A 26,094-nucleotide genomic window follows, 5' to 3' on the forward strand; every position below is an offset into this window, starting at 1 on the left:
ATTTCATGTTGGGGAAGATATAAAACTGTAATGTGTTTTGGGCCCCAAACTTGGAAACAAAAGCCAGAGAAAGTTTGATCAAAATTGTCCCCATTGCAATGCACTAGCCCAGAAGCAATCGCAGAAACTAAAATTTGATTACGTGCAAGCCTGAAGTAACCCAAAACTGTTCAGTGCAATTAGTGAAGAGAACAGTGGCCGAGCATCTGTAGGGGCTGGGTGCTAAGAGTAAAGCTAAAGGCCTTCCCCCTTGGCACACTCTGTGAAACAACTCAAACCCACCCTAAAAAATGAGAAGCTGAGCTCTCATTCAAAACCAACACCTCTGCAGCTGGGGGTGGAAGCAACCAGCTCTGATTCTAAGTGACCTCATTTGCAAACTCTGCTTGTTCTCTTGTTCTTGATACCAGATAGTGATTAAAAGTGGAAAAGAAAAAAAAAAAAAAAAAAAAAAAAAAAAAAAAAGATGGCTTGGCCCTTGGCTGTGTGGTACAAGCAGTCCTCAAGCTGCAGGAGCACACAGGAATCTCTGATTTGGTGCAGGGTGGGTGGGAGCTGAAAACACCACAAGCTCCAGGATTTCCCCCATCCCTGTGGGGGAATTTCTCACCATGGTCCTGGTGAGGGACCAATGCCCTGTCCCCTCGCTGCTTCCCAAAGCTGATCTTTGAGCTGTAGCTCTGCACTTGTTTTCTGTTGACTGAAGTCAGGCAGCACTATTGTTTGGGTGTGATTCAGAATGAATATTGAGTGTGCCTCTAAGATAAAGTCATTATTTAGGAGCTCATTAAAGTACTGGCCTTGAAAAAATTTCCCACTGCTAATATCCTCTTCCATCACTGTGTCAAGGATCGTGGCTAGTTTAGAAAAAGAGATGTGGGCTCGTGGTGCTGCTGTAGCACCTCTCTCCTCCTACCTGGGGGATGCTTACTTCTTTAAGCTTAGAGCTAAGAAAGCACCAGGTGTTAACATGAACTGTAAATTGCTTATTTAGCAATAGTCCCTCTGCAAAGTCCCTCAGCACCCTCATTTCCAGAAAAGACCCTGAGGCTTTCTTCTCTCTGCTCCCAGAAGGTAGCTTGGACAAAAATGAGTCGCTGGGCTTCCCAGGAGTGAAGTGCTTCCCTGCAGGGCTGCTGTGGTTCCCTGGGTGAAAGTTCTCAGAGTTTGTTGGCAACCAGCGAGGTTTTTGGCTTGTCATGGACAGGTTTTGGAGGACAGCAAGTGTCTGTGCTGCAGAGCCGGGCTGCAGCCCACCTTCTCTCCAGATGCTGTGCAAAGTCCTGCTTCAGCTTAAATAAATACTAATTTGCACTAATGGCATTTAATCCTCTTCAAACCATAATTTACAGTATCAGATTATTATCATAATATCTGATCTACAGTTCTTAATGCTTTATTGTTATCCCATTACAGGGAGGTTCTGCTGGCACTGCATATTGTCTATTTCTCTTACAAATGTTCTACAGAAACCTTATTAATTATTAGTCCCATAAAACACCTGTTAATGTTACCATTTTAATAAATCTCCTTCTTAATTAAATTAGGTGGTTCTGATAGTAATTCTCTAATGTCCACTGCCTTTCTGTTCTCATCACAGTCTGATTGTACAGTGGGAAGCAGTGCTCAATTATAATTGATGTAGGACATAACTCAGAACCAAATTATAACATATAAAGCCATATGATCATTGAGGAATATAATAGATCTTCACACTAAAGTGTCATTTGGATTGATTGATGCTGTTTCTAGAGCCTTGTTAGAGGTGAGAAAAGGCTTAATTCAAAAGGACTTTTTAAAAATTTTCTCTCTTTCTTTTTCTTAAACTCGTGCACTCTATTCTCTTCTTGATGCGCAGCCTCCAATTCAGCTACTTTGGTGTAGTATTCACAACACCTACTTTCCCAATTGTGTTTCAGTTCTAAAGCTGACCTTTTTTTTTTTTTTCTTTTTTTTTTTTTTTTTAAATTTTGTAAAGGCAGACTACATGATGATTTTATTTAATGATTTAATAAAACTTTTCCTCCTGAGATAGGTGCAAGAAATCTTGCTGATCTATTACTGCTGCTACCCAAGCATGAAAGTACAGTTATATATGATACAGCAATACTGAAGCTATAAGCAAAAAATTAAAAGCAGATCAGAACTAAGATCTTACCCTAGCTGGAAAGTTGGGTAGGCACCAGGAAGATTTCCTGCAGTAGGGCAAAAGACTTGCTCACTTGGGTCCAGGTCCTCTCTATGGGGGAATGCCTTAGGGGAAACCTGCGATGTCTGGGCACCTCATGGTCTTACTATTTCTTTTCAGCCTTGGGAGTGGGAATGTCCCATGTTTATGGGGCTAGTGATGCCTCTTTATCTCTCAGGACACCCTAGAGCAAAGAGTGGAGTTTTCCCAGTGGTGAGATTCTGACTGTCAGCTCTCCAGACCTTCATTGCCACTGGGGAAACCCTCTTGACATTGCTTCGCTGCCAACCTCCCCTCCCATCATACTCATTTGCTTTCCCCATGGCAGCTGCAGTCATTTGTTGCCCAGAAAAGCAACGCGGCAAAATGAATGTGTGGTTTTAATTGATTTTAGTATAGCTCAGAAGTTCACGTTGCAGCAGTTCCTCCTCGGAGCCTCGGGTGTCACACAGGTAACTTGTAGGTGCTTGAAAAGCCCCCCAAACAAAATGAGGAGCTGCTTCAGTAAATCTAACAGAATTGTGAGCCTTTTTCTAATATTTTGCTAGCGCCTGCACTACAGCTGCTTCTTGTTGTGGGGTTGCAGGAACTTGTGAGGAGCAGATTGTGCAGCCGAGGCCTGCAGCGAAGCACCAGCTCCCGGGGCCCACGCTAGATCTTCCTCATCCCCTCCCAGCTCCAAGATGAAGATTCCCCATTCACTCGCAACACAATGTGCTAATAGACTGAGTTTCCTGGAGCCGAGTGCTGCCTGCCCCAGGTCAGTGGAAGCTCTTCCATCTCTCTTGCTTTTGCTGTCTGTAAGGAGCCTGCGGCGTGGCACCATGCAGGGGGGCATCCTCTGAGCTGCCGAGCCGGTGTTGCTAAGAGACTCGGCCTTGTGGAGGAGCAACAGCCATTAACTTGTTGGGAGTGGAGAAAGAACCGGGAATTAAAGTAATTTGAAAACACTTCTACCTTCATACCTTAATTGCAAACAGAGGGAAATTAGCCTGAAATCTGGGGTGTTCTGGTTACTCTTGCAATGCGGCTGCTCTAATGGGTTTCGTGAACGTTTCACAGTGGGGCTGCAGCTGTGGGTAATTACGGTCGTCCTCGCTCTCTCTTGGGGCACATTTAACCTGCGTAAAGTGTGGCAGAGCCCAGCGTCTGCTCAGTCCTGCCTCTGCTTGGTCCACAGAGATGCTCAGAGACTATTCGCTGGTGAAATGTGGTGATGCTTGGCAGCAGCGTGTGGCTCAGCTTTACCAAACTTGGGTAGATGGAGCATGTCTGCTGAGCTGTGTTCCTTCTAGAGGGCTGTGATGCAATAGGAGATAATGCATTTACTGTCTTGGTTTCAGAGCATTTTTGGGAAAGTTGCCCAACTTGGCTGGGAGAGGGGAGGCAGGGCACAGAGTCAGTCTTGTCCTAGGCATGCTGCCCTTTGTGCCTCACCCTCTCCAAATCATTCTTTGGACCATTTAACATCATAAAATCATGTTTGTAGTCCCCCTTTGCAAGAAACAGCATGCGACTTCAGCCTTGGGAGGCCTGATCCTGCCCAGCGACGCCTTGGGGACAGGGAGGCTTGGGAGGGGGGTTGGGGGTGGTGGTGTTAGCATCCCCTCTGCTCTGGCCAGGGCAGCGCAGGGCACAGCTGAGTGGTGCTGTGCAGTGAGGTGCTTGTCCTGCATCCTGCACAGAGACAATCACTTACTGCACGTCAGTGGCATGTAGCGGAAAATTTATGTATGATTTCTCGCCGTTCAGACTGAGCAGAAATGCCATTCTGTGAGAGAAGTGGGCCTCCACAGAGCTGAATGGCTCAAAGAATAGGTCCTATCAAGGCTGATAATCTTTCCTAGTGATAACGCAGTGGATTATACAGCGATTGGATGTTGAGAGTACACTGACCTTAATCTCCCTTAACTTTGGTTTTCTCTCCCATCAGATAATAATGGAGAAAGTACAACATGTGCCATAGAAGATTACACACATCCTGCCACACTTCACAGATGGCTGATACAAAAATCAGAGACAATGCTAAAATAATTAAAAACCCCACAAAAATAAACCAGTGTATTCAGCTTCTTTGTGAGGCTGTGGCTAAGGAAACTGAGCCAGCCGGCCTGAAATGCACAATATAAATGTAAGCAGATCTTATTAAGATTCTGTGTGGCTCTTAAAGCATCCTCAGCCATTGCTCCAGCTTAACATTGCAACTAATGGAGAAGAGAGGGAGAGATTAGTTTAGGCTACTTTGAGACACCACAGATATACGCAGGAGGCATTCTCTGTTGCTCGAACTTGTATTTCACTGACCTGCTATGTGACGAGAGGAGTGCCAAAAATACAGAAGAGTTGGCACATAAAATCCATGTCTACTCTATCTACTCTGTCAAGGCTAAAAAAAAAGTCCTGAATGAGCCTTAGAGAGTCAACAAATCACTAAAATAGCAGCTAAAGAAGGAAGTTCAGCACGAGTTCAACTCATTAAAATTCCTGCTAATGTATGCTCTTGCAAACCAGTGGGCTGAGCGTGATTCTGGCAAGCGGAAGGATGCGTGTGAACTCGTACACAAGTAGGAGACGGACAAGGTTGATGTGACTGACCTTCAGCACTGAAGCCTGATCGTTCCTGTCATTTGACATGGCTATGCGGGAAGAAAAGGTCAGTTGTGCACCTTCGAGCTGGAGATGATGAGAAATCAGCTTTCTGCACAGCTTTCTTGGGCAAATCCACAGCTGCATGCGGAAGAGCATGGCATATTGATGTCTTGTAGTTTTGGTCGTACTACGTGAGGTCCCAAAGGGGAGGGGAACTGGATGAAGGAGTGGCTGTGGCAGAGTATGAACATAGGTCATTCATTTAGAAAGCACCCGTAACTACTGGCGATTCTCAATTAAAAAGCAGACGAGGCCTATGAACAATGATTATATTCATTTTCTGTTCTTCCACGCAGCCAATGTGGAAAAAAAGGAGACTTAAATCTCCTATCTGTACCTTATGTGCATTTCTCATCAACTCCAATGGGAGTTTTTCTGAGGAAGTGCAAAACAGGGCTGGTAACTTTATTTCCATTTACTCAATAGTTCTGAGATTGAAAACGATAGAGACTGGGCAGAAGAAATAACAGGGGCATCTCATATCCATGTGTCGCTTCATTAAACATCTGAAAATGGCAATGAAAAAGCAGAGATTGCAGAATGAGATTTCCAGACAGCAGGATGATAGCATAAAAGACTCTGTCCTCTGCTTGTACAATACACATGTGGTCAGAAAAATAAAGGCAGCAAACTATCTTACTGTATAATAGATGAGAATTTTCATAGCTGCTATTTTGGATGCACAGGAAGTAGAAAACTGTTTTACACAAGAGAGTCACTTGTTAACTTTGGGTATGTGATATGTGAATGTATAACTGAGATAAAAAATCACGTGGTCTTATCCTTCTCCTTGACAGGAAATATTTGCATTCAGAAGCTCAAGAACTTACATTGAACAGCTAAAGAATATATGACAAAATATTGTAATGCTAACTGACATTGTGTGCAAGAAAATTAGTCTTTACAAAACTTGTTATTTGCCTTTGTTGCTGTTTTAAATAGAAAGTATTTGATCAAGCTTTGCTCCCTGAATATGGTGAAAGGAGTTGAACTCGATGATCCTTATGGGCCCCTTCTATCTGGGGATATTCTGTTATTCTATTATATGAAAAAAGTGACTAGGCCACATGTTTCTGCAAAACTGCCCAAAGGTGTGATGGTTCCTGAAGTCAGGGTTGCTCTTTGGACCTCACAGAGCAGTGGTCATGGACAGCAGAGCAGTCCTCCCATTTTTAGACCCCTGTTTTGGAAGCTGTAGCATCCAACATCTCATCTTCTCCTTTCTGAGTTGGAGAGATGGGGATGAAGCAATCCTGTGCTTCAGTAAGCCTAAAGGGTCCAGGCCTGAAGGATTTCTGTTTCTCCTTGCTTGCGCTTTTTGCTAACAGAGGGCTTGATGTGAGAAGGACCCTGCAGCTTAACTGGGTGGATGATCTTTGTAGGAATCAGGGTCAGCCAAACTGGGAGGAGAGCGCTGGGTGACTCTGGGCTGAGGCCCGAAGTATTTGAGAAGCCCAGCAGATAGTCCTGGGCCTGGAGGTGGTCCCGCTGCTCCTAGATATGCACTAATGGTGTCTGCTCCCAAACTGCAGCTCCCTGCGCACCTTTGGTTTACGTTGGCTCTGACATTAGTGACTGAGACAGAGTCCCTGGGGCACCCTGCCTTGCTGGTGGGGCCCTGCTGGTGGCACCCTGGCTGTGGCTTTGGGCAGGCAGTGGCACCAGGGTAAGGAGGTGAGGTGGGACATCTCAGTCCCTGCACTGACACCCAACCTAACAGCCCGGTGCTGCTGATGGAAAGTAGCACACATCACAAGCTGCAGCCCCTGGAGTCCAAATGCTTTACAGCCTAAAGAAAGCTGTGCTCCCTAATGGACACACGCCGGGTTTTCAAGCATCTGTGCATCTTCTGTTTGTCTGATGCTGAGCCCTTGTGCTGAGGAGTGCCGTGCTCTCTGCCCAGACCCAGCAGCGGCTCCTCCAAACTTGTTTTGTTGTGTCTGTGCCTGTTGCTCGGCGCTTGCAGGATGAAATGGAAGGCAGCAAGAATGATGGTGATGAAATGATCAGCAAGAGGAACCTGAGCTGAATTTTGGCAGGGTAATTAGTGGTGCTGGTGGCTTTGAGGAGAGTAAGGGGCTGTGCTTTCTTCTATTATCTCTGTGGCACTGGGGGAATGCTGGGCAACTCCCTCCTGATCCTTCTCTAAAAGGTTTTTCTGGGCGAGGACTGGAATACATGAGGAAGCAAAAAAACAAATGCTGCGAGGTCCCTGCTCTGCCTCTTGCAGTGGGGCTGGCGAGGAAATTGCCCCTTTCCTTTTGCAAGTAGCAGTTTGTGTTGCTTTCAGCAGCAGCCACTCTCCCTTGCAGACTAGATGGCTGACTGTGGGGTTTTCTGCCCCTAGCCTGCCTTTTAATGTCAGTGAGCAGCCCATAGGGTGCAGGAACCATACCAGGAGCCAAGGCAGAAGTGTGCTGAGGGTGGTAGGGCTCTGCTAATTCTAAGTCAGGAGAGGAAAGCCATGGTGCGCTGGAGGTACTGCAGCCCTCCTGGGGTGGCTACGGGAGAGCATCCCAGGGCTATGACCCGAGGATATAACCCTTGCTCCCAGCTGAGCTCCTCAGTGCAGGACAAATAACCCATTCACTAAGGCAAATCGTGCACACACACAAATGGGAAATGCTTCAGGTTGATCCAAAGGGATGTTTTGGAAGTTTTCTCTGAAACATCAATATCTTATTATTTTTTTAAAGGCTTGGTTAGAATGAAATGGAAAAGAGGGGCTGTTTTCCTGTAGATTTCCAGTTTTTGAAAGTTATAGTTGTAAGTAATTTTGTTTTGAAATTAGATTTCAAAAGGTGCACCCCCAAATGCTAAAAGAATGTCAAAGTGTATTTTTTATATATATATATATATTTTTTTTTGTTTAAAGATTGGGATTTTTTTGACCTGACCAAAACAACTCAACAGCTCAATAGCATTTCAAAATACTCAAGTGAATCCAAATCTGCACGTTCTAGAAGAAAATATTTATTTCCAAAATAATTCAATAAATTTTCCATTGCATCACCTCCTGGTCTGTCTGTGTGTTAGGAGGGAGGTTTGTTCCTATCCTTCCAATACTTTTTTTTTTTTTTTTTTTTTTTTACTTTAATAAGTAAAACTCATGCATAGTGTAAACACACCAAAAAGCACACGCCCTATTGAATTTTCAGAGAGGAGTATTTTAAATCCAGCCTTTCCCAAAGCTCCAGACATGCATTATTTACAATGGAGAATAATAATGTAACAAAGCTGTATTATATTAAAATTGGTCTGTAAAATATTACGATTATCATTTTTCGTAGCTTGACTTAAGGTGCACAGTTTATATAAAACAATATGAATTATTTTCTGTTACAAAAAATTATTCAGTGTGGGCTCTGTGTATTACAATTATTAATCTTTCTATTTAAATGCAAATTTTTTCTTTCAACTGAGAGCTAAAGATACTTTTTATATAACTAATAAAACACAACTTTGATCTTCTGATCCCTCATCAGGGAGATGGCTTTCTCAGTTGTGTTTGGGATGTCTCTGCCAGAACGTGTTGTTCCTTTACAGCAACGATGCTTTCTTCATAAATACATTGAAAATTGCTTCCTGTTAGAAATGAAATATTCATTTGTACAGCAAGGTATTACTTGGGAAATCCTCGGTTGCTTTGTTTTTTGTAGTAAGAGAAAAGAGCTAAAAAAAGTAGTGTCCTTTTTGTGGGCACATGCAGTGCCTGCAAAGCAGGAGAGTGGTTTGTCCTCAGAAAGTCCTGCTTTGAGTCCTAGTGGGTTTGCTGCTCTGAGAAACTTTAAATCAAGATTTCTTTGAGCAGGTTGGTGTCAGCTTGGATGCGGCCTGGTGGTGTGGCTGTCCCCTGCTCTTCCCAGCTGCAGAAGGGAGGTGGAAGTGGCCAGGCTGGACTAGAAGGAGACTTCTGGTGTTTGGTTGCTGGGAGCTGCCACCAGCCTGTGTTTTTTTTTTTGCAGGCTGCATCAAGCGTGCAAGAACAAGGCAGCGCTCAAGGAGAGAATTAACTCGTAGCTCTCAGACAGCTCGTGTCCTGAAGCGGAAATTACAGCTCCAGCCATTTATGTGATTTCAGGCTAATTTCTGCCAGTACTTGTTCTGGTAAGTACTGCTACTACCCTGAGCAGCTCCGAGGAAGGCTTCTTTAATAAGGTTTGTAGTGTCTGCCTTGCAGTTACCAGCATTAGCAAAGCTAGGTAGCACCTCCATCTTCCAGCTTTGCCTACACAGGACTTTCCCTTCCATGTTCCAAGAAATGCCATGTCCTGCTGGTGGAAAACCACCTCATTTTCTCCCAGGTCTGGTGTGGGCATGTTTTCCTCTGGCTGCTGGATGCCCCTTGGTCTCCCGTGTTAGTTTTGGTCTGGGTAACCCAAAGTGGGAGCTTGGCTGCTCCAGCCAGTGGGAACAGGGTAACTGAAAAGGGTAAAGCAGGGAATGGTGTTATAATTAACTGGCTGCATTAGGCGTTTTACAGCACTGACACCTCACAAGAGTGGAAGTTTAATGAGAATGGAGAGAGGCTCAAAAGCAATCCATTTTCCTGGTAAAGAGTGTAATGAAGGTGTGAAATGATGCACAGCTAACTAAACCTGTCTGTAATAGCCTCTCTGTTATAATGTAGTGATCTGACAGACTTTAGGAAAAAAAAAAAAGACAATGTGTGTGTGTATATATATATATAATATATATATATTCTTTTCCTTACAGTGCTAATGTAAGGTGTAGTAGAGCTTCACTGGGTGGGCCACATGTAAGTCAGGTGCTGAAATGTGTGAAGAACTGCTTTAGGAACCAAGCCACTTGTTTGTGACGTGAAGAGCAGCACAACCCGAGGTGTGTGCCTCAGAATCATGCCCCACAGTGAGCCCCGGGGCCAGCTCTGCTGTGGCACGACCTGCAGCTCTGCAACCCACCTGCAGCCTGCCCATGACAGTCCCTGCAGAAACCAGCGGTGAATTCCTTGCAGAGCTGCCAAGGAGGGACTGTGAAATTAGCATCAAGGTATTTTCTGGCTGTTTGCTTGAAAAGATGCTGTCTCTGATTATTAGTTTGAAATTCACTGGTAGCAGCTGTAACCAGCATACTTTGCATGGTGAAACCCTGCAGTCTGTCATTGCGATCACATCTCTCCAAATTCATTTGCAAGTAAAGCACCGGATCGGGGGGTGCAGAGGAAACTGGAGTGAGTGTGGCATCTACAGGGCTGCTGGTAGCAGGTGTGAGCGAGCAGCCCTCGGTGGAACCCATTGCTGCCCTGGCATCACCTATGTGCAGCACCTGTGTGCTCCTCTGGCTGGACAGGGGCTGAAGGACAGAGTCTGGGAAACACCAAGTGTGCGGATAAAGTATAAAAATGGAGATAAACACACTTAGTTGTAATCAGGATGTAAATACCTGAGCCAATAAACTGCAACTCATGCAATTAATTTTACTCTCTGAGGCAGTCTCCATCACTTGTCAGGGCTTGTGTGATGCGGCTGAGCCTTCACATAGCTGCTTGCAGGACAGAGCCCTCGTTTCTGAACTGCCAGTGTTTTGCATGTGGCAGATGGTGGAGGCTCGTCAAGCATAACTGTGGAGCATCGATGCTCCAGCTCTCCTGCAGGGAGCATTGTATCCTGATGGGCAACTCAGGAACACCAGGATCCTATAGGAAAGAGGCTTCTTTTGAAGATCCCAACCATATGATTTATGGTATATAATGCTTGCACTGTGTGATTCTGCTCTAGAGGCTTGCTGTTGTTGGTGCTTAAATTTGTTGTTTAGCACATCACAGGACTTGGAGCAATGCTGTTTTGGCAAAGTATGTGGGAAGACTATGTAAACACTACACAAGCTTTCTATGTACTCCATGTGTCTCCTTCAGTGTATTTAAATGATCCAGCCATGCAGTTACAGCACACCTATTAATACAAGTTAATACAAAGGCATAATTATTTTATGGGAGCACTTAGGTTATATTTTTATAAAGAGAACAAGAGGATCCCCTGAGACACTGTTGTACAAATAATGAAGGACAGAAGCTCAATTAGTGAATGAACAGAAAGGAAAAGTGAGGCATGAATAATGTAAAATAGAGCATAACTCAGCAGGCATATTAGTTTGTATAATATACTGCTTCTTATACGTTAAAAGGCTGCATTGAGGAATGAAGCAGCTGCTTTTCCTATGGCAGTTTTCTAAACTGGGGTTGTCAGAATATTTTCTTTTGCAGTTTTCTGACTTGAGACAAGAAAAGTCGATTCCTTAATTCTAAATTGATGGAAGTGTCACTTTGATACTTCCATTTACTTTTTTCATTATAGAAAGAGCAGAAATTGTCCAGAATTATTTCTTCATTTCACGTTCCCCTGAGACTACAACAACAACAACAAGTGATATTTTTTGTCCATATAATTTTAGATTATTATTTTTCAGGTGGCGATATATAGAAGCATGAGCCTCAATGGTTGACCAGAAAGTAAAGAAACCAAGAACTGAGCCTACAGAAATAAACCTAATCCCTATCCTTTTTTCCTTAGAAGCCAACAGCATGTTTCCAACAAGGTGAGAGTGGATAACAAAATGCTGCACTATGGCCCGTGCCTGCAGAGCCCTTTGGTATTGTGACTTCTGAAACCCTTTATGCCTTTGCTAGAACAAAGCTGTGGTTTCCTTTCTGATCTCCTGAGAGAGCCTAAGGGCTAGCAGGGCTGTTTGCAACGTGTGCAATACAGGCTTTGCACTGAGTTCAGAGACTTGAGAGGCTGATTTCATGCAGCTTCACGGGCTTTAATCCTGCTGTCGTGGTAGTTCTCTCTCGGGGACTGCCAAGTGTCCATACCAGCCAGTGGTCCCACTGGGAAAGTGCATCTGTGCAGAGTGCAGTGAATAACCCCTGGGACGTGGTGCCCAAGAAGAAAGGAAATTATCAGCACGTGTGTCATTTCCATCAAAAGTACTTCTCACTTAGCTGGTTCAAAGTGATTGTTGCTGGTAACCTTCTTGTGTCAATCACTGTTCCCATGTATGTCTTTAGGGCTTAGTGATGAAACTACTTTGAAGCAAGTGTGAAAATATATATTTTGCGAATTAAATGACTATTCTCCAACTAAAACAGAAAACCGAGGAAGAGGCCGACTTGGGCAGAAGCAGGGTTTGTAAAGGAGCTTTTCCAGGATGGGTTTGGAGGAGTCAGCACCAGATCATGGTTGGGGGAAAGGTGTGGGGCAATGGGATTCAGCTAAATTCAGTAGAGTTTGGCTACAACCTCAGCCATGGGAAGAGAAAAGAGATCTTCAGAGCAAAGGTTGTCTTTATAAAACATGTTGGAAGAACACGAGCCTGACCTCTTCTGAAAGAGCAGTTTGCTACTCAGTTACCTTTATGTTCCTACGTGGAATTGGAAATTATGCAATTCCTTTGACCCCCTAAGTCATTATTGTTTTGCTAAATATGTCAGAGCTTGAGTTACTTTCTTTTTTTTTTTCCTCTCACCAAAAATTGACATTGCCCCTGCTGCAAAGATGCTTCAAATCAGGGTTTGGAATAGGCTTATTTTGCCTAGGGTTGGTAAACAATTCTAGCATTTTTATCAGTATTTTGCCAATGTTGTTTTTGGGTTTGCAGGCAAAAACACAGCCCTGTTCTCTTTTTGAACAATAACTATGCTGGCTCCCTGTGCGGGCAAACCCAGAAAGCAGTCTTGAAGCTTCCTTTCAAAACATTATATACTGCCTGTCTGAAGTCAGCACACAGAAGGGAAGCAACAGAAGTAGCCTTGTTTCGTTTAATAGTGTGAGAGCCTCACAATGTTTTCCAGTTTATATTATTCTAGAGATAAGAATCTTTAAATACTGAAGAAGCATACAGTGTACAAGCATTGTATTGACATTTTTCTATGCTATCATAACCATGGATTCATCTGCTTGTCCTTATGTTAGCAATTTAATTTTAATCCAGGGCAATAATGAAAAATTGCATTACTGGGGAAAAACAAACTCTCCATAGCCTGCACTACTGATATTTTTAGGGAAGCGAATTGCATTTTCTGTTGAAAATAACAGACTGTCTTTAGGTCTTCTGTGAACATCTATGAGCAAGAAAAATAGGTTTGCTAATGTGTTGTCAGCCAGAAGAAAATAGATGGTTTGTAGCTCTTGTGTCTCAGGGTGGATCTGGACTGGTCTGTGCCCTTGGCACCCTTCCCCTGCAATTTGCCATGAGGAAAGCTGCTCGAGGTCCTCGTACTCTTTGTGCAGGGCAGCCTGTGTGGCTGTGGAGGAGGGTATAGTGTAGGCAGGGAAAGAGCATCTGGGAGAGGTGGCTGGGAAATTCGTACCAAGCAGTGCTCCATGTACCCCCAGGAGACCTGGCTTCTCCTGGGGGTCTGGCATGGAGGTGGTGGGTCCTTCCTGGCCCTGCAGCCCTCTGAGGAGTGGGGGCACAGTCTGGAGGCTCTTCAGTCACTCGTATTCACTGTCACAACATAACTGGAACCACAGACGTGTTGAAAATTGGGAACAATCCAAGATCTAAAGATACTCAGACCAGAGAGCAGATCTGAGTAAGTGCTCAAGAGTATTCTAAGAGCAGAATAATTTGGATTCCATTTTTTTTTTTTTTTTTTAATAGTTTCATCTCTCTACATATACACTACTCAAAAACCCTACAAAATGAAATGTGGAATCAGATTTCTTTCCCTTGGTTTATTTATTTTTTTTCCTAAACTCTTGAAAAGAATCTTCTATTACAATTTTGAGGCTTATTAAAAAAAATAAAATCCTAGGGGAAATGTGTACTCTTCTTTATTAAACTACGTAGGACGTATTCCTGAGAGTTGCTCACACTCCTCCCACACACACCTTCCCACATGTGAGATAAATTAAGAATGTCACTATCTTTAATGCCAGAAGTATTTTCATCTTCCACTGCAAATATGCAGTGATGCATCTAGAATAGCACTGTCGGGGGAAGAAAACTTCCATAAGCAGAATGTAGCTGTTAGTGTTTCCTTTCTACATACACTTAGTATTTTATCCACAAGGGATATTTCTCTTCAGGAGGATCGTGTCAGTTGCAGGTAAACAGAGGTGGAAAGCTCTTGTTTCTCTCTATCTTAAAAACATTTCAAGTCCTGCCCGGTGGCCAGTCCCTGGCCACCCCTGTGTGGTGCGGAGCCCCACAGAGCTGCAGGAGGTGCTGAGTGAGGGGCGTTGTGCTTACTGTGGGTGGTGGGTGCTGGGAATCCATCCGGCGGGAGACCATTTCCTTCACCTCCCAGCTCCATGCCAAGCTGCTGGTACAGCGGGGCAGCAGAAGGCGGTGGCGACTTGGGAGCTCATCTTATGTCCGCGCTCCTGCCTCTGTGACTAATTGCTTGGAAATCTGCACGTGTAATAGCTCACACTTTTCTTAATACCACTCACTAGGCTAGCATTAAAAAAGGATGTATTTTCTTGTCGTTAAAAGTGCTAGATGCAAATGGAGAAGCAGATAGCTATGCCTTGCTTAATAATTAAAATAGTGCCACAAAATTCGGGGTCAGGCTCCAGAGAGTGACTGATCCCATGTCCAAGGCGCAGCACAGGAGCCAGAAATGCACCCACTGCACTGCTCCTCTGTGGGAATGTACAAATTAGAAATTTCAAGGGCTGTTGAACACTGTGAATTTCCACCGTGGATCAGCACAAAGTTATTTGGCACAGGAGATTCTGTAACTGTGATACATTGGGGAAGTTCATATTGTGCAATGGCCCTAAAACTCACCCTTCCTCCTCTGGTATGCAGAGACCCGATGCTAAGACGTATTTAATATAAAGCAGGTAGGATACTCGCTGACTGGAGCAGTTTTTTTTTGGTCTCTTGTTGCCTTTTCATTATTCATCTTAGGATCATCTCCTTTGCTATTTGTATTCAGCATAAATAATAATTAAACCAGAGGACAAAGGTGTGATGGTGTGAATGTGAAGAAAAACTTCATGTCCCTGATGAGAACAAAGCCACAAAGCTAGCTGGGACCCATGAGGCGCCTTTAGTCTGGGAAACATGGTCCATGGCAAATGCCTGTTGGAGAGCAGGAAGACATTAACATGCGAGTGCTACTCCTAAGTGGCCAGAATACGGTGATTAAAGCGCTCTTGCTGTGTGATCTTGGGCCTCTTGCCCTTTCTATTCCTTAATTAATTTCCTCTTTCATTTATGTATTAATAAAAACAAATCACCTGCTTCATGGGAGGTGAGAGGTTTTATTCATTTATGTTTGCAAACAGCTTTGAGATCTGAGGAAGGGAGGAAGAGGCTACAGAAGTCTGAAGCCTGTATGTAGTGCATGAATGATATATGACAAGGTTTTATTCCTTGGCAGTCTGATAATTTGGCATACTTGTAAAGCTTTTTCCTTTTCTGCTAAGTTTCTTGTTCTGACTCTGTCAAATAAAGCACAACCTTTGCCTCCAATGTGATATGTAAATGTATGGATGTGAGGACACTTTGATTTTTGGGTCAGTCAGTACCTTTGTTTCAGCCTTTTTTTATATGTGAGCATTTATGAAGAAGAGCCCTGTTCGTTGACTATGGAGCTGTCTGGTGACAGGTCATACATTTGAAATCGGTGCTGTGATTAAAATTTGCTACCATGCCACATCTTTATGGAACAAACATGGATTTCTCTCCTGGAATGAAGCTCTGCTTTCTGTTGTGACCAATAGGATAGCTGCTGCAGAAGTTATCCTACGTGGGACAGAGGTGTACAGATAGGAAGTTTCCAGGTAGATATGTAGAGTCAGTTGTCCTCTGATATCACAACTTAAAATTTGCACTCAAATTCAGATTTTTAATGTATTCCTATGAAAAGGAAATTTTCAATATCTTGCAGTCTAGTGAACCAACAGGCAGTAGCACTGGCCAGATGCTGCATAAACGTCCTGTGTATTGTCTGGAGTTTGGTGTGGAGTTCAGTTTGGGTTGACAAACACCCTTGAAAGGCAGAAATGTGCTGTCAGTGGATGCTCCTGATGTCTTCCCTCCTCGTGAGTAACGCCAACAAACATGACATTCCTTCCTACCTGTGCAAACCAGTCCCAGGGTAGAAGCCACATTAAAAGTCAGCATCTCTTCTCTTGTAATGTTTAATAGCAATGTCTAATTCTGGATGTTCAAAACTATTCCCCTTAAGGTTCTCCTGTGATGTGGAGTGTGTTTTGGAGTGTGCTTGGCACACTTCAGATGGTGGCGAGTTCCTCCGCCGGGGTTCCCCTTGGAGCTCCTCAGCAGGCAGTAAGGATATGTCATCCTTTGAGTCGTCTCTTACCTTTAAAGCAGCTCTTCTCCATGAAAGCTGTTTTGTTTTCAACTGAAAACTTTACAGAGAGCACCGCATTTCACAGTCCTGTGACACAGATCTTTGCAGAGAGAGCGGGCTGAGGGGAGAAGATGAGAGCTGCTTTTAGGGCCGTGCAGGTCTTCACACCTTGCCTGTGGTGTGCCTTTTCCACCAGCAGTTCTCTTTGTGCCCCTCCCCAGTTTGCTTCTCCCAGGGATTTTAGTACAGCTGATGCCCTCTCAGACTGTGCAGATTGATGGGAGCTTAAATTACTTTTGGGTGTTTGCAGTTTGGCTCTTAAAAGTCCCTCCTCAGAGGATGCCTCTCACCCCCATTTTGGGACAAAGCTCGGGAATCCTCTTCCCTTCTCCCTGTTAAATACTAGGGCCTTGTGTTTCCCTTGTGCTCCTCCGTGGGACTCACCCTGGGGCAGAAACCTTCACAGGGCAGGGTGAAGAGGAACCATCTGTCTACATAGCGGGGCAGCGTTCCCAGCCCTCCCTCAGCAGCCTCCCCTCATTCTGGAGGTGATTTCTCTCTCTGGGATGCTCTCTCATAAAATGGCACTGAAATCCTGTTGGAGGCTCCCAGGTCCTTGCGGTCCCAGGTCTTTGGGCAGCCCAAAGTGGTGGGATCCCCTCACCCAGCCCCCCAGAGCCCAGCTCCACTTTACACCATGTGTAAAGACCTCCCGCCGATATGGCCATCCGTGCTGTTCCAGAAATTGTGAGCTAATTGCACAAGAGGTGAAGCTCCGGTATGGCAGTGAGTGATTTGGCCTCAGGCCCTGCACAGCAGACAGCAGCTCATGAACACCAAAGCCCAGGCATGTGATCGCAGACCCTTAATCCAGCTAAAATACCTTGAGGCCTGACCTCATTAGAAAAAAAGCCACAAAACACATCTCCCTGGGTTGTTCCTTGCTGTGTCCAGTTAAATACTTGGAGCTTGGCCAAATATTTCTCTCTCTGTGGTGAAGGGCTTTGCTCTCCTCTCTGTCTTGGAAACACTCATAGACCCAGAATGAACTCCAGGCATGACTGTTAGGGTGCTGAGGTCTCTGCACTGGAAAAATATACATACATTGAAATTAATGTATGGAAAAGGTGGGAAAATGTTGGCATTTCCGTGCATGTGGCTTAATTCTTTATAGTAGTTGTCCGCAACCCGTGGGCTATGGATGAAGTGGTCCTACAAGGGTGGCTTTGTCCCTACAGATGTACCTCTGCGTCCCTTTGTGGAGGGAGAAGCACTCTCTTTTATTTCGCCCTTCTCAATTCAGCTCAGGTGCAGCAGTGCGGAGTAGTCCTGCCTTTCCCAGCTGCAGTGCAGGCAGGGGATGTGGGGACGAGGGGTTTGGCTGGCATCTAGGGACAAGGGGTGACTGATGTTTCCCTGTAGCTGACACAGCGCCTCTTGTATCACCCAGGAGCATCAGAGCAGCTTGGTGTGAACCAGCTGAGCATCGCCAGTGATTTGTCGTGGTCATTAGCGCAGTGTGCAGCCCTGTGGCTGGGGGGTGCTGCCTGCTGGGCTGCGGAGCCCTGGGACAGCCACCTGCACCCATCACCATTAAATGCCAATAAGAGCCTATGAGGAAGAGGCCAGGGGAAGTGGAAATGGCAGCTCAGCAGGCAGTGACAGATAGAGCACCGGGGCACGTTGGAGAATGATTGATTTATTTATTTAGGGCTCTGTTCAGCATGGAGTTTGGGCTTAACACGGGATGGGGAGATGTAGAGGAGAATAGTACTAGAGGCCTTTCCCAGCACAGCACTTATGCATTTATTTAATCCCTTGCACAGCATCAGGGCCAACCCCATGCCAGTCCTTTTCCTTGCCACCAAGCCTGGCTACTGTGAGAGTTTCAGGTGCTGCAGCAGCACAGAGGGGAGTTTGGGAAGTGCAGGTTTGGGGTTTCCAGACCCGGCCCAAGCCTTGTGTTGGCAGCGCTGGGGAGATGCAGTCCTGCCATGCACAGTTCTGCTCAGTTACTTCCCAGCTTTTGTTTGAGGCAGCAGGGGTGGTGTGGTCCTGGGGCCACGCTGCAGGGGACTGGCACCTTCTTACTGATCTGGGAGACCTCCCTGGTCACAAACCTGTTGGCATGCCCTACTGCTGACCAGGACAGCAAGGCACAAGCTGACTGCTCCCTGCAAACCTCTGGTGTGATGTAGTTTAAGCTCCGTGCCCAGCCTTTGCTGTGCATCTTCTGGATCCAGAGCATGTCTCTGCTGTGGTCCAACACATTAGGAATTGCCAGACTTAATCAAACCAGTGATTCATCCCCTCTGGGAGCCTTTCTCAGGCGTGGGTGGCACCAGCTGCTTCCCAGGGAGGTGTGAAAGGGCCCTGGCAAACAGCTATTCAGTGTCTCTGCGGGGTGTCATGTCCTGGCACTGATGGTTGGCCCGGAGATGCCTGGAGATCAGCCTTGTCTCGGGTGAAAATATAGCAAGTCACTATCACAGAGTACAGAGATTGTGGGGAAAATGCCAACAAAGGTCTCCCCGATTAAAATGCCTCCTGAGGAGGGCAGCTGCCCTTCCTTACAGCTGCATGTGGCTTTCTTGCAAAAGATTCAGAGCCTTTTCCCTTCTCCTCTGGACAAGTCTTTGGCTGATGGCTGCTGTTTTGATGGGGCTGCCTGGTTCTCCAGCATATCTCCATTCTGCAGGGACTCCCTTTGGTTTAATTACCTCCTCTGTGCCCATTTACCACTAAACTTTCGGGGACTGTTACTAGGCTGCTTCTGCCGATCTGACTGCTCTGTGACTTGGAAAATAAAAATAAAAATCAAGCATCTATTAGAAGTAGCCAGGCTGCTAATGGAGACAATTCAAGTGTGATGTGCACCACCTAAGGGCTCAGCACTCCAAAGCAAGACCAGGAGGAAGCACTCGGTTGCTTAAGAGAAAGATGCAGAGGTGCAGGCGTGAGCTGGAGGGCAGCTGTTGGAGAGAGACCTTCACTGGAGGACGCTCTAGCTACCTGTGGGAGGTATCTGCAGCTCTGCCTGGTCTCTACTGATGCCTCATTCACTGCATGAGTAGCACAGCAGAAAAATGAATGGGAGTAAGTTTTTTTTTTTTTTTTTTTTTTTTTTTTTTAAAGTAAATTTAGAGTGTTATCTGCAAAATGCAGGTGGACGGAATGTGTTTTGTCGTGAAGACTTCCCACAGATTTAAGTCCCTTGTGTCTTTTCTCCTTATGTAACTGCTTAAAAATAGGACCGAAGAAAGAATAGAGCATCTTTGCTAGTGTTAAGCTGGCAGCTAGTTAGGGCTGGCTATTTATTGTACAGGGCAAATAACTCAGAGATCTGCTTTATGGATGTGCAGAACAGCTGCTGCTCTCAGGAAACAGGAAAATGTTTCTATTCTGTCATTTCACTTCTTGGGAGGCACAGTGACCTGCAGTGCCTTAGCTCAGGGTAACGAGTCTCTTGTATTTGTGCTTATCCACCAGGTAGCAGCAGGTCAGCTGGGCTCCTGGTAGAGGTGTCTCCTCTGGCTTAAATAAGGACAAGCAAGTTCTGTAATGATCCCTGCTGCACTTCCAGAGGAGGCTCACCTGGGATAATGCTGTCCCCTGCTGGGTGACCACCATCACCCTTTGTTTCCAAATGTGCTTCCCTTACTTCTGCGGGTAAGAAGTATTTAAGGCTGTTTGCAAAAGGCAATGTGTTGCTCAGGAAAGGGTTGGCTCTGCATTGTACCTCCATCTGGCTGCTGGTCTGAGCTGTGTGCTGCTGAAATATCCGAGCATTTTACGATGACAGCAAGTCACAGGTATGCATGTACTAGGATGCTCTCCCTTCTGCTCCCAGTATCTGGGCATTTGAGGCTTCCAGTTTTGATGACGTCCCATTATTATTATTTAAAGCAATAAGACAAATCTCAAGTCTGAAAACAACTACTATTCCTATTCTAATTTCACAGGCATAGCATCCAGAAGCATCAAAATGACACCAAGGTATATTAACCCTTGTCCTGGAGAACCTGTGGTAGTTGCAGAAGGAAGGAGGATGGCATCAGAAGGGGGCTGCAAACTAGGCAGGCCAGGCACTGGATGCAGGCAGGTGCTGACACCCCATTGGCACCAGCAGTTGCTGGTGTTTTCCACAAAGTAAACTCGTGGTGTCCCAATAAACGACTTCCCTCTTCCTGAAGACCACATGGGGCAGAGCAACACCTTCTGTTTGTGCTCCCTCTTGGTGTAACATTATTTATTTCTCAGTGTGAGGAGCTCACCAGCCGGCAGCACTGTCCTTTGGGCCCTGGTCTCACTGCCCCTTGCTGCCCGCTTGCCAAGTGCTCTTTGTTCACTGTACAGCTGCTTTAAGGACCTGCTCACCAGCTAGGCTTTGGAGAGATTAACAATGTCTCTTTTTTTCCCGTACAATGTCCTTGACAAGCCAGAAATCCGCCCATTCACTGTTTCGAGCAATTAAAATGATGACACCGCCATCAACCCCCACGCAACCAGTTGGCCAAAGTGCTGTGTGATGGAAACTCCAGTGAATTTTTATGTAGCTTGGCAGCGAACAGCCCCGCTGACTTCCCAGGCTTTGTTGCTCAAATACAAACATCTACAACCAGCGTTAGGCACTGAGAGCCGCGCCAAAGCCGACTGCTGCCGCCGTATAATAAAACAGCATGTGGAGGGTTGCTGTTCTAATTGGGTAGCCAGGAACCCCGGTGGACAACGGAGCTTATTTATTGATTGCTCTTCAGATCGGGAACTGGACGGCACCACAGGGAGCTAGTAAAGGAGGAAAAGCGTTTTAAATACATTGTAAATGCTCCTTTGCAGGATTAATGAGCGGGAAACTGTAACGTGTGTTAACAGGATGCACAGAAAAGTGAAAGCTGGTAAACCTGTGTGGCTTTGCCTTCCACAGGAGAATTCTGCTTCAGCAGAGAAGAGGAAATACAGGCTGTGATAAATGTCGCCTTATTGCTGGGGCCTTGCAGTGGGAAAGAACCTGTAGTGTCACACCAAAGTTCTTGCAAATTGAAAACTGTTAGAAAATACAGGGAAAAAATAAAAGAAATAAGTGGAGGGGGAAGAGTCAGAGGAAGTGGAAATCTCTCCTACTTGGCTGCTTATTCCCTTAGGGCCAACCTGCAAAATGGACAAAATGAATGCTGCACTGTCTCCTAAACAGCTATGAGGGATTCAACCAGCGGAGAGCTGAAGGTGTCCAGTGGTGACTGTGCTGGAGCAGGCTGCCCTGCAGCATGGTGCCCAGCTCTGGAATGGCCACAGTGCTGTGAAATCACCCATACGTTCTCCTCACCTGCTCCCGTCCTCATCGGCTGACTCTGGAGGCTGTAAGAGAGCAGGGTGGGTTGTGACCCTGCTTACTCTGTGCTGAGTATTTGGATCTTCATCCTTGGCTCTATTGCACATTCAAACTGCTGGGGCGGGGGTGCTGAGTTCCTGATGCACAGATGTACAATAAAAGTATAAAAGCCTGCGCTGTCATTTTAGGAGTGTGTGCTGTTCCCACACTTTGCCAAACTCTTATAATTACCCGAACACCTGCAGCTTGCCTGCAATTCAGTCCTAGGTGTTTTTTTTTTTGTTTGTTTTTTTTTTTTTCCCTGCTGGATCAGCTCATTTCTAGTTGTATGTTGTATGGGAGACGCTCTCTCAGCAGAGCAGTTATCGGTTCTGGAGCAGCTCCCATGAGCAGAGGGATGGGCAAGAGGGGACGTGTGAGTGCAGGTGGAGAGTCTCTGGCAGATCTAGACCTGACCCTGTACTGAAGGATGACCACCAAGATCAGTGGGTTAGGTGTTCAGACTTCTGCTACCTCTGGCCTTTGCTGTCCTGTGACTTTTGAGATAGGGTTGGCGGTGTCCTCTGAGAGCGCTCTTGTCTGCACACAACCCACCAGCCTTTGGATATCTCCTGGGCTGTCTGCTTGGGAGGCAGCTGCCCCAAAACCACCACGTGCTCAGCGATGTGCTTTCAGGGCATCTTGGCAGACTTGAATGTAATGGGACGGGCTGTCTCCACGGAGCTCAAATGTTTCGGCAGTGACACAACTGCTTCACTGCTGGAGCTCTCAGTTCAGTGATGCTTGAAAGATCTCCACTCACGCTTGGACCACCGTGGGCTTTTCAAATGAGAGGGCTCTGTTGTTGTTATCCAGCCCTTCCCTGTGTGGGGAGAGGGATTTCTTAAGCACACAGAGGTTTGTGATGCAAGTACTCATTATCCACCGCAGTTGGTTACAAATGAATCATAAAGTAAACTTAATGAAACAAAGCACACAAAAGTAGATTGATATTTGACTTGGCTGGGCTTGATGTTTTCTCTTCTGTATTTTTTGTCAGTTTGGCAAATACTCTAGGACTTTATCCAGCCTTGTTCCCTCCATGTCATCCCTTTAGAGGTTTTCACAAATCATTCCAAAGTAAGGGAGGAACAAGTGAAATGAGACACAGACAACACGGAGGTAAAAGCAGAGCAAAGCAGAGCAAAGGTACTGGGGCGTGTTTTTCTTTTGATCAAAGTCTATTTGACCTGCTTGGGGCATCTTGACAAAGAAGTTTTATTTCTGAAGTTGTAGATATTATTTTTCAGAGGTTTCCTCTCTAAATCTTCAGTTATGGGTATTTTGCAAGGACTGGCATGCCTATGAGCAGCCCCTGCTGCTGAGGGTAACTTCATGGGATGGGTGGAAAAGTCAAGCAAAACTCGCAGTAATAGTTATGGAGAAGTTTCACGTCATAATGTTTAGCCAGATCCCAGGGCCTGTTTCAACTTTTGCTTTAGGGGATGGTAGACAAGAGCAGACAGCCCCTGAGCCTCCCAGAGCAGCCTTCTCTTTTCCTCTTTGAGAAGCCTTGTGAGGGGACAGGAGGGGGTTCTGTCTTCTTGTGTTGAGAGAAGCACAAATAAAAGCCATCAGGAGGAGGAATGGAGGGTTATTTTCAGGTTGTGTCTGCACTAGCCAACAATTTTTTTCTCCTCTTAAAAGCCAAAAACTCACTGGAGGCAGTCCTGTGGCAGCAGGGAGGCTGCTTTGGGGAGGTTTTCCCTCTGGTTCCCTCATCAAAGCAAATCTACTCAGGGCATATCTCACTCCATGGGCAGGCTAACAAGTAAATAGATCCAGCCAGCCCATCTCCAGGTGGTTTTCCATGCCTATTAGTGGCAAGCTACCTGCCCAGAGCATTGCTGCTGCCCTGCTGAGAGCCGAAGTGCTGACTGCCCAGTGGAGGCGCCGCTCTGCTGTGTGTCCGTCTGTCCTCCAGGTGGTATGACAGCATGAAATAACGTAGTAATTCAGTTCTGCAGGGGTGCTGAGGGCTCTCAGCTTGCCTGAGGCTCTGAGAGGGCTTAGTCCCTATTCTAGGCACTGAGCACCTTGGAGGTCTGAATGTTTGAAGCCCAAAGCCACCACCCTTGAAATGGATGGCAAAGGCAGTTTCAGAGGATGAGTGTGGTTTTGTTGCTGGCTTGGGTACATCGGGGGTCCAGGTGTCAAAGGCTGGCTCCAGCATGTCCCATGTGGCTAATCTGCAGGCAGAGCATTAGCCTGGTGAAGCCAAACCTTTAGGGCCGAGTCCTCCACAGACACAGGCAGATGCAGTTGTTAGTGCTTTTGGAAAAGCTGGGCCATTAATTATAAATGGAGCATGTGTACTTGCTTACTTCCAGGGGACACGGAGCATAAGGGTGTCTGCCTTTGTACAAGACGTGCAGGCACACAGTGAAATACAGCAGTAGTTAAATGTTAATACTCACAATCAGATTTTGGCTGTCTTCCTGTGTGACTGTTTGCAGATGTGGGGTTTTGTTTTTGTTTTTAAAGTCTTGAAGAACAAAGAGCCTGAGAGCCCTCGATGCAAGATTTGAAAGCTCTCCTGATTGGAAAGGAGGGGGAATCATTCAGAAACCAGCCAAAAAAAGCTCAGGCACCAATTAAAAGCTAAACAACCTTCCATTGACATTTGAAGTGGTCTCTTGCTCCTGGAGAGGGAACGGTGTTGGTGGAAGCCTTCCAGTTCATGCATTTGAGAGTCACTTTTACTGACATTGACCTCAGGTCATTTCAATTTGTTATAATTATAATGAGACTTTGAGTGTTCCTTGTCTCTGAATCATAGTGAAGTCATGAGTCTTCTGGACCATCTACAGTGGACTTTGGCTGCAGTAGGGAGGTTATCAGATGAGTAATGGCAACAAACCCCATTTAAAGTTGCTTAAAAAAAATGCAATCAGTGAAATAAGTTTCTTATGTAGTCAGAGCAAAGCAATTCATTTTTCTTCTGTTTGCTACCAACAAGTAAACCAAAATCTCTGGAAAGCTTAAACTGTCTTGCTGCTTGGGCAGCTGTTTGACAAGTGGTAAAGCAGCACTGAGGTCGGGTAACCCTGTTGTCCAAGGATGAGCAGTGACAGGGATTCTTCTGCCTGCTGGTTTGATGAGTCTGTGAGTAATGCTTATGGAAATAAGAGGGTTAATGAGAGCCTTCAAAGTCTGCTGGGCAGCCTGAACTCAGTCCTGGCAGTAACATGACCTGCTCCTGCCTCCTTGACAGATCCCAGCAGATTTCAGCTCTGATTCAAGCCAGCTCTGGGTCCTTGTTATATTGCTGTGACATTAGGAAACTGTCCGTAGGCGTGAACTAGTGAAAATCAACTGAATTTTGCATGGCAAAGTCAGTTTTTGTTCCATTTGAAGATTTGGTCCTTTCCGTCTGTTTTCAATGTATGATAGACTTTTTTTTTTTTTTTTTTCCTAATTGTTATTGTTCATAGCTGTTGTATCAACTGTCTGTCTGTAGCAGTCTGACTTCACTATCTCAGCAACTCTCAGCAAGTGACCCGTACTGAGAAGCTGAGGCTGGGCTGTGGAAGTCCCCCAGGTGAGCTGGAAGTGGCTGGTGAGTACCCAGCATGTGGAAAACAGTCACTGTGTGCAGTTACTTCATAGCCCTCATGGGGAAAAGCAGGGCTGGGACACAGAGGGGATGTGCTCAGCCTCTCTCTGTCTGTGTGGAGATGACTTTCTCCTGCTCTGCTCTCTTCTGAGCAGCAAACTGGCAGAGAACAGGGGCTGGCACAACCCTGTGAGGCTCCAGGGGACCTCTGATGAGGTGCATTGTTTTCTTCTGAATTCTTCTCACTTCTGTGTTTTTTCTTCCCCTCTGTATTTTTATCTGAAGGCTGCTACTGCTGGCTTCTAAAGATCTCCTGTTCTGGACTGACTATGCAGAAGCAGCCCCCATTAGCAGGCACAAGGAACTTTCTTGTGTGATGCCCCCATCTATGAGCCCTGGTGCAGGCCAGGTGTCCCACAGAGGTCCAGCTGACAGAGCTGAAGTGACAGAGAATCTGCCACATCCTTGGGCACATTGTCCCGGTGGTTAATTAATTGCCTTAGCTGTTCTGCACCAAGAACAACTCTATTTCTCTGTAGAAATGCCTTTGGGTTCCAGCCACTGGGCCTCAAGATGCTCTTGTCTGTCACATTAAAGTGCCTCATCTTATTACTCCTCTCTCTGCGTAGGCACTTGCTGACCACTCTCAAGTCACCTCTTCACCTTCCTCGGGACAGACTAAATGGATTGAATGTCTCTAGCTCCTGGCTGTTTATCAACCTCCCATTCTTCTTGCTTCTGCTGCCTGAAACCTCTCCAGTCTGCTCTCAGCCTCCTCTCCAGCTGGACACAAAGATACACATGCATGTCTTGTGCTGTGGTCAGAGAGCCCCTGCCTCCAGAGACCCCATGAGAATGGGATGGGGAGCACAGAGATCAGCCTGCTGTGCCCCATGGGGTTTACGTGCCGCTAGTTGGACGCCTTCCCTGTCTATGGAAGAGGAAAAGGGATGCCCTGAGACAGGCAGCTGTGCAGGGCAGGGAAGGAGGGGCAGGGGAGCACGGCAATGTTTGGAGTCTGCTCACACACGAGTTCACCCAGC

At 45.9% G+C, this 26,094-nt stretch overlaps 1 long non-coding RNA gene across 1 annotated transcript; it reads left to right on the plus strand.

The window, feature by feature from the left end:
* Nucleotides 1–526: 526 nt before the first annotated feature.
* On the plus strand, nt 527–25,889 carry LOC118173372. The gene is made up of 4 exons (XR_004754163.1): nt 527–1,074; nt 8,803–8,995; nt 9,554–11,392; nt 25,337–25,889. It is a non-coding gene; the product is annotated as an uncharacterized LOC118173372 (long non-coding RNA).
* Nucleotides 25,890–26,094: the final 205 nt, after the last annotated feature.

This window comes from Oxyura jamaicensis, chromosome 12 (genome assembly GCF_011077185.1).
Source record: "Oxyura jamaicensis isolate SHBP4307 breed ruddy duck chromosome 12, BPBGC_Ojam_1.0, whole genome shotgun sequence".
Classification (NCBI taxonomy): Eukaryota; Metazoa; Chordata; class Aves; order Anseriformes; family Anatidae; genus Oxyura; species Oxyura jamaicensis.